Raw genomic sequence first — 12,818 nt, forward strand, 5'->3', positions numbered from 1 at the left:
CACATACTGCAGGACTGGAATCTTGTGGATGTCTGGAGATAGCGTTTTCCCAAAGCACAGCATTATACTCTTTTCCACACCACAATTCTTAGCCTTTTTAACACAATCGATTCTAGACTATCAGGTGGTGGGAGCTGACATTGGGAAAATAATATGGTCAGAGCATACTCTGATCTGGCCTGATCTTTTTTTCTCTAATTTAGAGACAGAGAATGTACTGGAGATTGAATGATACTTTATTGTCTGATAAATTATGTTCTACAACTACAACAGGAACTTTCAGAATATATATTCAGAATCATGTTGTCTATAATGAGGCAGCAACTGTTCTTTGGGATTGCTTGAAGGCAGTATTTGGTGGAAGGCTGATCTCCAGGGCATCCTATAAGACAAAGGAAAAAGAAAAAAGATTAGAGTGGCATTTAATAAAATTTCCCCATTGGAAAGTCAACATAAACAATTCTTGTCAAAACATTTTGATAGAATTGAAAAAGGCTAAGGAGGACTTGGAATTAGTAAAACATTTTAAAGGGGATAATAAGGCAGAGAAATTGGCAAGAAAGTTGAAAACTTAAATAGCACAAAATCAAATTGTGAAAATTAAGGAAAGCAATGGCTACATAGTGAAATGTAGCCCAGAAATTAATAAATGTTTTCTGCAATTCTATCAAGATCCATATGGCACCGATACTTTGATTCAGGATTCTAACAGACTATTTGCCCAATATAAACCTCCCTTCACCAACTGATGAACAATGTCAGTTCTTAGAGCAGGAAATCAAAATTGTTGAAGTACTACAGGTTAAAAGAGTGAAAAGCTCCAGTTCTGGATGGTTTTACAGTTAAATTTTACAAGGTTGTGTGCATCACATTTGGCTGTTCCATTAACTAAGATGTTCAATCCTTTGAGGGGAGAAAGCTCTTTGGCAGTGCTAATATGGCAGGCCTTACTGTTTTAGCTAAACCAGGTTGCGACCCACCTTTATAGGCAAATATCTTATACATATAGATCTTAAGATACTGGCAAAGATCTTATCTGACCCTTTCAACAAAGTTAGTACCTACTTAATTTATAGATAGCAGGCAGGTTTTCCGCAAAATGCATGGCAGCAGATAACATTCATAAAATCATTGACCTATGGTGGGTACAAAAGGAAAAGCTTCCATGTGTGCTTTTCTCTATCAATGCCGAGAAAGCTTTTGACATGGTCCATTAGTCATTCTTGACTAAAACTGAATAAGATAAAATGTAGCCATTCCTTTGTCAATTAGATAACCAAATTATATGCAGGCATGCATTAAGGTGAATGGAGGGGCATACTCCAAGCCATTTACAGTTTCAAGGGGAACTTGCCAGGGATGCCCATTGTCTCCACTATTATTCACTTTATTTTTTTTAATCCTTTGCCACAAGGCTTGAAGCTGCCAAAAATCACTATTTGCGGATATTTTATTTACTTCGACTAAACCAGAAAGTTTAGTTTGGAAGGTGTAAGTTTCCAAATTTCATAAATTTAGTGGGGTTTCTGGATTTAAAATAAACCTTAAAGTCTAAGCTCTTAAATATCTAGATGCAGGAGAGTTGCATTTCCTCTTCAAAATGAAAAGTTCCCATTGAAAATGGGCAAAAAAAAAAGTGTATAACGTACATGGGAATCTTGTGGGGGCATAGAATGAACAATTTTTCAACTTAGATTATGTTCCACTATTTAAAAACATTACAAAGGATTTGGATCAATGGGCTAGGCTTGGTCTTTCATGGGTAGGTAGAATAGCCACAATTAAAATGAACATTTTATCAAGATGATATGTTTTTCAGACTTTCCCACTATCCATACCACACTCTATGCTAAAGCTGTGGCAGAGGTTTAGAGCCGATTTATTTGGAAAAGAAAGCATCCTAGAGTGTCTCACTGTGTCATGTTTTTAGCTAAATTGAGGGGAGGGCTTGGAATATCTAATATGTGGTATTTCATGGCCTTTCAAGTGAGCTGTTTGGGATATGAAGAAATAAGATTGTGGGTTTCCATATAACAGAACTTCTCAGGTAAAATGCCTTTACATGCATTATATGGCAACCTAACCACACACAGAGAGCAAATGTTGCTTACCTGTAACAGGTGTTCTCATAGGACAGCAGGATGTTAGTCCTCACATATGGGTGACATCACAGGATGGAGCCCAATCACAGAACACTTTTGTCAAAGTTTCCAGAACTCTGACTGGCCCCTACTGGACATGCCCAGCATGGCACTAACCCTGCAGCCAGCAGGGGTCCCCCCCTTCAGTCTTATTTAAAAGCTACAGGCAGTGCTGAAAAATAAAATAATAAAACATTATGAACCCAACACCGCGGGGCAGCGGGCGGTTTTCGTGAGGACTAACATCCTGCTGTCCTGTGAGAACACCTGTTACAGGTAAGCAACATTTGCTTTCTCACAGGACAAGCAGGATGGTAGTCCTCAGTACCACCTCCGTACTGAGCTGAGGATGTCCGAACATGCACCAAATGTACCCAGGTGTGCAAAGCACTAGGACTTGGATAAAATTTGGCAGAGGGCATCCTGAACCCTAACGGGCAGGCGGCAGGGTGTTGGTACGTAATGTTGTAAAACAGTGGAGGGAATGCATAGAGTAGACTGGTTGCCCATGAGAGGGAGAATGCATCTCTGGGCTGAGAGTGTTTGCTGCAAATGAGAGAGCAGAAGGTCTTTACTTTGCGGTTTTGAGGAGACGCAAAGAGGTCTGAGGATATCCCCATTGTTGGAAGATGGATTTCGCTACTGAGGGGTTGAGAGACCACTCGTGCGGTTGAAAGATGCGACTTGGCTTGTCTGCCAACACACTATCCCCTCCTGGCAAGTAGGTGGCCCTGAGGTACATCAAATGGGAGAGAGCCTCCTCCCATATTCTGCGCAGCTTCCTGACACAGAAGGAAGGAGGCCCATGCCTCCCTGTTTGTTGATGTACCACATGGCCACCTGGTTGTCCGTCTGGATCAGGATAACTTGATTTGAGAGGTGATCCTGAAATGCCCTGAGAGTATATATATGACTGCTTGAAGCTCCAGGAAGTGTATTTGGTGTTTGGCTTCCTATTGAGACCAAGATCCTTGTATCTGCAGTTTAGCCACATGGGCTCTCCAGCAGAGGTTGGAAGCATCGGTGGTGAGAGTTAATTGAGGGTTGGAGCCTGAAAGGGCAAGCCTTGGAGGAGATTGATCTGATTTTTCCACCAGGCAAGAGACTGACTGAGTGAGTTGGTTACGTGGACAATGGTCGACAGAGGCTGAATGCTTTGAGTCCATTGAGACCTTAGAGACCACTGCATGACTCGCATGGCCAAACGGGCCATTGGTGTGACCTGAACTGAGGACGCCATGTGTCCCAGGAGGATGAGAAAGTGGCGTGCAGTGGTGGAGTGCTGAGACTGCAGCTGGTGTGCAAGAGACACGAGAGTGAGAGCTCGCTGTCGAGGCAGAAAAGCCTTTGCCTGCAAGGTGTCCAAATCTGCCCCAATGAACGACAAGGTTTGAGATGGGACTAAGTAGGATTTTTCGTAGTTGACGAGAAATCCTAATGAAATTAAGAGTGTGTAAGGTTAGATTGAAGGACGACAGAGCAGCTTGCTGAGTAGGAGCCCTGATTAACCAATCGTCTAGATAGGGGTAGACGTGAACACCCTGACTCCTTAGGAAGGCTGCAACCACTGAGGCATTTTGTGAAGACTCGTGGCGCAGACGCTAGGCCGAATGGAAGCACTTCGGTACTGATAGTGCTCGGGGCCTACTAGAAACCTCAGGTATTTGCAATGAGATGAGTTATCACGAGTGTATGCTTCCTGGAGGTCCAGAGAGCAGAGGAAGAAGCGAGCCTAAGGTTACCATCTTGAACTTCTCTCACTGGAGGTACTTGTTGAGGGCCCATAGGTCCAGAATAGGACAAACGCCTCCCGATATTTTGGGGATTATAAAGTACCGGGAATAGAATACTAGGCCGTGCTGAGAGTAGGGTACGGGTTATATTGCGTTGGACTGGAGAAGGAGGGAGACCTCCTGATCCAGAAGGATGGAGTGATCGGATGTTCTCCACGTCAGTAGAGGTGGGGAGTCCGGTGGGACGAAGAGAAAGTTGAGATGGTAACCCTGAGCAATTATCGCCAGTACCCATTGGTCTGAGGTGATTGAGTGCCATATGTTGTTGAAGTGGCACAATCGACCTCCCACTGGTATGTGGGGCAATGGAAGCTGGCTGCTGCTCTCTAGGTAGAAGTCAAAAACCTGAAGCAGGACCTGGTTGAGGAGCTGCTTGCGGTTTTTGTTTCCGTGTCTGACGTGACTGGGCTTTTTGAAAAGGTCTCATGGAACGGGATCTGGTTGGTGGCGGGTAGGACTTCTTCGGGCGAAGAATGACTTCTTAGTGTCCTTTCGGAAGGGCTGTTTTGAAGAATAGTCAGAGAGCTGTCTTAGGGTCTCATGATGGTCCTTAAATTCCACCACCGTCCGTTGAATCTGTTCGCCAAACAGATTATCTCCGACACAGGGTAGGTCGGATAACTTGTCTTGTACCTCAGGGCGAAGGTCGGAAGACTTGAGCCAGGCCCATCTCCTTGCCGAAATAGCCGCTGCAGATACTCTAGCAGCAGTATCAAAGATATCGTAGGATGATCTGATCTCATGCTTGCCTGCCTCAAAACCCGTGTTTACTAGGGTTTGAAATTGCTCTTGAAATTGCTGAGGAAGAGAGTTTTAAATCTTGCAGCTGCTTGAAAATGACCCTATTATATTGGGTCATTTAGAGCTGATAAGCGGCAATTCGAGAGATGAGCATTGATCCTTGGAAGACACGGCGACCAATGGCATCTAGAAACTTCTGTTCCTTGCCAGGAGGAAAAGAAGTGTGAGGCTTTGATCTTTTTGCTCTTTTTTGTGCAGATTCTACCATTACAGATGGTGATCTAATTGAGGTTTTTGAAAACCCGGAGCTGACTGCACCCAAATAGGTAGTATCAGCTTTCTGTGCACTGGAGCAATTGAGCCAGGATATTCCCAGTTCTTCTTGAGATCTAGAAGAACCTGGTGGATAGGGATGGAGGTTATTTCCTTGGGAGCATCAGGAATTGAAGCAACTCCATCTGATATCTATCATCCTGTTCAGTCTGTAATTGGAAGGGAACCAATTCAGACATTTCCTTCACAAAAATTTATAAAAGGAAAGGTCCTCTGGAGGAGAACGCTTTTTACTTTCAGTAGGTGAAGGTGGTGAAGGCAAATCATCGGTGTCTGGGGAGGAATCATCAGTCCAGGTCTCATAGGGATCAGCACCTGCCCCTCTAGGCAGCTAGAGGGGGACGGGGGTGGTGGGATACCTGAGGGTCCTGGTCTAGGGCTCCGAAGGAATAATTGGAGGCACCGATGAAGGCATTGGTGCAGCATCGCGGCATTGATGGGTGGCTTAGTGGCGCCGACAGGCGCCACCTTACTAATCCCATCAATTAAGACAGCAAGACTAACTCAAGTAAGAGAGAGAGAGAGCACTATCCTTAGCAGGACCCACACTGTGGGAACACCATGCCACTAGAGTTAAGGTTGCAAAAAGACAACAAAACCTTCAGAAAAGGCTTAAAAACCTGGCTATTCAAGCTAGCCTACCAAATAGAGAAGTAGAAACAGTGAGGCAGGCGAAGTATGAGGTATGAACAAATAAAGTGTGTAGCTATATTTCGATTTGTTTTTACTCTCCCTTCTTGTTCTTCACAAGAGGAGAAGTTGACACCTATAAAGTTTAGTTTTGTTTTTAAACTGATAGTTCCTGGTCAGTATTGTATCACAACCCAATTATATCATTTAGAAAATTATGTACCGAATCATTACGGCACGCATGTAAATTAATATATCTCAGCATCCTTATTTTATGTGCCCTATTGTAAACCGTTGTGACTGATCCTTCTTAACGACGGTATAGAAAAGATTTAAATAAATAAATAAATAAATATCAGCACCAATGGTTGGATGGGTGGCGAGGGACGTATCGGCATTGATTGCTGAGGCAGAACTCCCGATGGAGGGATGTGGAACGGTGTTTCTCCTCCCGATGACAAAGTAAGCGGGGAGGGCACTGGAGCCATCGGTGACCCGGGGTCCATCTGTGGAAAAGCAGCAATGAGCGCTTCCATCCTGGACAGCAGCGGTGCCAATGCTGCCGGAATAGAGTCCACAATCGGTACCGGTGTCTATGCCGGAGGAACCCGGAGTCGTTGCATCGCCTTGTCGATGGCCTCCTGAACCATCCGGTCCAGTTCTTCTCGGAGACCTGGAGCAAGCAGCCTCAGCTCCGGAACAGAAGGAGGCAGAGGCATAGCTAAAGGGTCCACTGTTAAAGGCGGAGTCACGCTCCCGACCCTGTCGGGTGAGGGTTGCCTCGGTGACCCGGTCGCCGAAAAGGTCGGTGCCTTTTCTGGACAGGGTTTCTTCGACAGCGGCTCAGACGATGGCAAGGTCGATGATTTCGCTCCTTCGATGGTCCAAGACTTTCGATGGCGATGTTTGTCTCTACGATCCCCTCAGTCCTGAGGGGGAGTAGAGGGTGTCGAAGGCCGAGATGTTGACGCCGGACGGTCACTGACTGGTGGTCAATGCTGGCGCGAAGTTGACGGAGTCGATTCTGACGACGTTGATGCAATGGACGGAGTCGGGGTTTGAGCACGGAAGAGAAGTTCCATCTTCTCCATTCTGGCCTTGCAACATTTTAGTGTCATTAGGGCACATTTGGTGCAGGTCAAGACATCGTGCTCTCGTCCAAGCACATTACACAGACTTTATGGGGGTCCGTGATAGACATGGTGCAATTACAGCCCGGGCACAGACGGAACCCAGACGCCATGGAAAAAATGTAGCCGCGGTACGGTCGACGGCCAGTAGACCGCAAGGGCCAAACTAGACGGTAAATAGACAGAAAAATGGGTAAAAACTTACCGGAGTACCGCAGCTTGGAAAAGTTAAAGGAGGGACCCCTGTGGGGCAAATTAACTTTTAGTAATTCTGAGGAAAATTCCTGTCAGGAATCTTTGCAGAGCTCCTTAACTGCGAGTCTACTGCTGCGCGGAAAAAAGAAGACTGAAGGGGTCCCCTGCTGGCTGCAGTGTTAGTGCCAAGATGGGCATACCCAGTAGGGGCCAGTCAAAGTTCTGGTAACTTTGACAAAAGTGTTCTGTGATTGGGCTCCATCCTGTGATGTCACCCATGTGTGAGGACTACCATCCTGCTTGTCCTGTGAGAACTTTGAAACCTCTTCCTCCAACAACCACTGTAACCTAGAAATTTGGGCTAGTTGGTAGTTAGAATTAGTGAGTAACAGAGGCTATTTCCATAGTTCTGCACTATACCATAACCCTTTCTCCCTGGCCTGCAAATACAATATTATAAGAAATGGCTAGATAAATGGCATATATTTGATGGAACAATATGTGGGAAGAAGAGTTTTAATAACCCATGAGGTTTTGGCACCAGATCTCAATAACTTCCTCTTCATCCAGGCAAGCCAGTCCGCACCAGTGGGTTGTGCACTCAAGCAGCAGGAGACTGAGAACAACTAGCTGATTTCCCCCTCATATAGCTCATCACAGACATCTAGCCAGTATTTCTCCATCTCCAGCAGGTGGTGGACATGCATCCTTGCTTGTGGACTTGGGCCTGGCAGGATTGAACAGGCTGTCTGACCTCCTGTACTGATATTATTTGCTTCCTCCTTCCGTTGAGTGATATCTCAGGACAGGATTGAAGAGTGGTGCCCTAGTTCCTGTAAGGAGAGTGCAGTAAGGCAAAGGAGCCTTGGGCTCAACCCTGTTAGTTTGTCTCTCTTCCTGTTTTGTCCTCTCCTCTGCTTGGTCCTGCCCCGGGTTTTTCTCTGGTGTTTGCCTGTGGGTTCCTTACCCAGTTTCATTGCCATAAAAGTTTATTTAAAAAAAAAGAAAACCAGCAGCAGCAATCACACACCAAGGGGGCAGGAGTAAGTTCCACATTGGGATCAGGGGCCAAAGTACTAGTTGTGGAGTCAGCTGGGGTGCCACAGCAGCGTGAAGCCATGCAGCAGGTGCCATTTTGAGCTTGCCGCATTGCTGGTGAGGCAAGCACAGGAAAGAGATGGCAGTGGGAAAGCAGTACGGGAAAAAATTGCACATCTGCAGGTAATTAGGCCCAGGCAATTGCTAAGCATTTGCCATAAATGTGGGAAGGCTCAAGGAGATGTCCCTACAGGGACTTCAGAACCTCCAACTGTACAGGAGAGAAGGGTTGCAACAGCTGCTGCTGGGGGGTGAGGAGTGTTCCCAACTACCACTCCTGCCAATTCCCATGACCGTGAGCTCAGCAGGGGTTCTCCCTATTCAGGCAATGGATCTTTCCACCATGTCATGGATGGAATTTGTTTAAAGACCAGCAGGCTTTTTGTAAAGGGTAGAAAGGATTCTGCATTCAGATCGTGCACAAAAGCATTCTACTTAGGGGTTCTGACCTGGGAGGGGTCTAATAAGAACATAAGAAATTGCCATACTGGGTCAGACCAAGGGTCCATCAAGCCCAGCATCCTGTTTCCAACAGTGGCCAATCCAGGCCATAAGAACCTGGCAAGTACCCAAAAAACTAAGGCTATTCCATGTTACCATTGCTAATGGCAGTGGCTATTCTCTAAGTGAACTTAATAGCAGAGGACTACACTAGGGGCTACCTGAGGTACTTAGCGCCTATGTACACACAGGACTACGTCGGGGGCTTACCCAATATAATATAAAAACCCACCCCATTACTGGGATTACAGCTGGGGGCTTGAACCCAGGCACTTATTCCCTACACAAATAGCCACACACAAACTTAGATTCAGTACATCACAGTTCCAGGTACTTAGGAAAAGTACAATTATTTCAGCAATAGGAAGATAGAAAAAATAAAATCAGATCACAGCAGTAGTGATATATATATATATATATATATATATATAAAGCTTACATGTTTCCAAAGGATGAGCCTGCGCTATCACGTCCAGAAGCACTATCTCCCTCTCTCATTTCTCCTTAAACACCAAGTGCTTGGGAAAAGCAGCCATGTTCCCTCCCTCTACATTCTAATAAGCTTTGTGGCCTTCAGTCTCTCAGGCTTTTAAGTTCTCAGCATTGACCTACTGGAATAACTAAAAAACAGACTCGTGCCTGTTTGGAAGCATTTCAGAGTGCAAAACAGTAAATATGAGTTCACTCAGAGGTTGGCCTATAGCCTTCAAACTAGTCTGCATCTAGGTGAGAACTCTGAATCCACACAGCCCAATCTCCATACCCATCCTCAGCCAAAGTAGCAAAAAAATGACTCCAACACACCCACATCAGTGGTCTCCCTCCTCAGGATCACAGAAGCAGTCAAAGAAAGCCGCATTCCCTCTCAGGCAGTTAGAGCAGAGCAGGGGACAACATGGTCAGGGAGACGATGAGGATGCAGATCTTTAGGAGGGCACCTGGGAAGAGTCTGGGTCCGTGATGGGGGATCCCCACAAGGTGTTTTGCAGGAGAGGGAGATTCTCCCAGATGCTGAGCCACACAGGACAGTGCTTTGGCTCTTTCACAGAGACAAAAATGTCAGGTTTGATTTTATAGATTCTGAAGGTGCTTGGTTATAAGAAGGCCTTGGCTGCAGGGGCTCAGGCTCCAAAGAAGAAACCTGTGCTGGTTAGTTTGTGAAAGGCATCCTCTTTTTTCCTCTGCAGGAGGCTGTTCACGAGTTTGTTTGAAATGGAGTGCTCCTGTGGCTAATTTTAAAGGGGATCACTTATTAGTGGGTTTGTAGCCTCTGGAGCCTAAAGCCAGGGAGCAGCTCCGATTACCCAAGGTGGAGGCCCTGATCTGCATCTCCTGCCATTGCAGTGGAAGGAGGAGCAGCCTTAAAGAATGCCCTGGATCGGAAGATTGAGGTGATTTTAAAACAGGTGTTTGAGGCAATGGCCATGAATCTCCAAATCCCTACTTGCCGTTGTATGGTGGCCAGGGCCGGATGACAATTAGCCCAGGAGGCTTTGGGGAAGGATGGCCCTTACCTGGAGCCGCAGGATATGATTTAGCACATACGGCTGCTCGGGGAGGGGCGGCTTCAGTGTGTGCAGCCTGAAGACTACTCTGGCTGCAAAACTGACATTAGTATCAGCACAAAGTCCAATCTCACCCCTTTAAGGGGCACTTATTTGGGAAGAAACTGAAGATATAGTGGATCGATGGGGAGAGAGTATCAAGTTTCCTTGGTTACCAGAGGACAGAAAATCTACTGCCCAGTTGTGTCAGCGAAGGGGTAATTTCAGTGCAGGCTGCATTTTCACTCTTCTAGACGTTGCAAGGTCCTTTCAAAACAAGAAGCCAGGTAAAGACTGCCTCTGGCTGCTGCGCTCCTTGATCTCCCAATGAAGTTTTGGGGTTCAGCCTCCGGTTCTGGAGATAGGTGGCCACTTGTCTCAATTTTAGCAAGCAGTAGGTCTTTGAGGTTGTGCGCGACAGGAAGGCTTTGAGGCTCATCTGTTCTCTCAGCTGCTTTTATGGCTTCTCCAAACCTTCTGCAGCAAAGCAGGTAGTGGTTCAGGCTACACTGCTGAGGCTGCTCCAGTTGCATAGTGTCACAAAGATACAGGCAGTTATTCCATTTACTTCATAGTTCCCAAGGAGGGCTCCTTTTGACCTATTCTAGATGTAAAGGGGGTCAATTGAGTGCTTCATATTACCCATTTCTGTATGGAAACCTTAAAGGTCGGTTATCATAGCAGTACAGATGGGAGTTTTTTTTTTTTCTTCACTGCTCTACACCTCAGAAGGCTTACCTAAACATTCTGATTCACCAACAGCATCAGCATTACTTGTGCTTTGTGGTCTTAGGCCACTATTACTAGTTTCAGCCATTGCCTTTTGCTTGGCTACGGCACCCAGGACCTTTTACAAGGCAATGGTGGGTGCAGCTCTCCACCAGGAAGGGAATTCTAGTTCAACCGTATTTTAGACTAGCTAATCCGAAGCAAGTGGGATGCAGAGAGCTGGGTGGTATCAAGTAGAGTGATTGAGTTGCTGCAGCACCGGAGGATGGGTAGTGAATTGGCCAAGAGGCAACCTGCAGCCGTCTCAGGTGCTGAAATATTTAGGTGTCCAGTTCAATACAGCTCAGGACAAGATGTTTCTTCCAAAGGCCCACATTCAGAAGATCTGGGACCAGGTCTGAGCCTTGAGATCAGAGGACTCTCCATCTGTATGGTCAAACTTACAGACACTGGGATCAATGGCCACAACACTAAAGGTAGCTGCTTGGGTACATGCATACTCTGCAAAGTTTCCTTCTGGCCTGCTGGAATCCTCAGTCTCAGGAGCCCAATGTGCAGTTGATCTTGCCGCCAGAGGTGATGACAGTTGGGCTGGTGGTTATGTCGGGAGCATCTGGAGAAAAATGGAGTTGGAGACTCACGCCTGGTTGGTGGTCACTACAGATACGAGTCTACAGCGTTAGGGGGCTCATTGTCAGAAGCTAGTGGCTTAGAGGCAGTGGTCTCCCAAAGAGGCATCTTGGTCCATCAACTGACTGGAAGCCCAAGCAATTTGGCTAGGCTTCCTGCAGTTCGAGACCTGGTTGGAAAGAAAAGGGTGAAAGTAATGTCTGACAATGGGACAGTGGTGGGCCTATATAAATCGGGGGGGGGGGGGGGGGGGGGAAACACAACAAACAAGTTTCTCAAGACATGGACCTTATTCTGTGGGCAGAACGGCATTTACTAACCATGCCAGTTTCTCAGCAGGGCCCTGACCACATGCAAGCAGGTTCTCAGGCATCAAGTGATATCAAGAGACAAGGAATTGGTCCCCCGAAGCGTTTTGGTTCCTTGTGGAACAATGGGGTTTGTCCTTTCTGGATTGAATGGTGAGTTACAAGAACATGAAGGTGGATCATTTACAGTCAGACTTGGGATGTACTAGCACTTTGAGTGGATGAGTTAGTTCAGGCTTGGCCACAGGGAAGTTGCTATATGCATTTCCACTGTGGCCCATGTTCAGTCAGTTACTATAGAAGATAGCACAAGATCCAGGCTTGGTGCTCTTGGTGGCCCCACATTGGCCATGGTATGTGGATCTCTGTTGGCTGCTGACAGATCTGTGGCAGCTCCCTCTGCTCAGGGGGCTCCTAGGGCAGGGTGTGACATTTTTTGCAACATTCCAGATTGTGTTGGTCTTACTATGTGGCCCTTCAGAGGGCTCGGCTGTTGAACTGGAGATATTCAGATTCAGTGGTGGAAACGTTATTGCGAATGTGTAAAGTTTTCCGCTCTGAACACGCTCAGTGTGCAGGTGGCTGCCATAGCATGCTGTTATTGGGGATGCATAAAGGGGAGGCCCCTCTCTTTGCATCCAGATGTGTCTGGGTTTGAGAGGTATGAAGCACCTTAGACCACCCCTGCATTTCCCAGTACCTTTGTGGGATTTGAATCTGGTTTGCTTTCTGGCAGGTTAGACCTGTCGACCGCTGCAGGGTATTTCTTGCAATTGGTTGAACCTGAAAGACTGTTTCTGGTTTGCTATTTGTTCCAAGCAAGGCTCATTTCAGAATTGCAAGCCTTGTCATGTAGAGAAACCCTTTTTTTGTTATCAGGCCAGACAGGATCCAGTTAAACGACAATACCTGCCTTCTATTTGAATCAGCCTGTTTTCTACCATCTTTGAACAGGGATATTGATGGGCAGGAATTTGGGAAGTTTGCAGCCTTTGGATGTACAGCAGCATTTATTGTGTTATCTGGGGGGTTAGCAATGTCTTTG

General features: G+C 46.4%; 1 protein-coding gene across 2 annotated transcripts in view; it reads right to left on the reverse strand.

The window, feature by feature from the left end:
* Positions 1–218: 218 nt before the first annotated feature.
* The window catches only part of LOC115097464 (cold-inducible RNA-binding protein-like), a 54,258-nt gene continuing 41,658 nt past the window's right edge, over positions 219–12,818 (reverse strand). For both annotated transcript variants that reach the window (XM_029613314.1, XM_029613312.1), the window contains exon 8: positions 219–382. The gene's annotated coding sequence lies outside the window, so the exon portion shown is untranslated. The remainder of the gene's footprint in view (positions 383–12,818) is intronic.

Source organism: Rhinatrema bivittatum, chromosome 8 (genome assembly GCF_901001135.1).
Source record: "Rhinatrema bivittatum chromosome 8, aRhiBiv1.1, whole genome shotgun sequence".
Lineage (NCBI taxonomy): Eukaryota > Metazoa > Chordata > Amphibia > Gymnophiona > Rhinatrematidae > Rhinatrema > Rhinatrema bivittatum.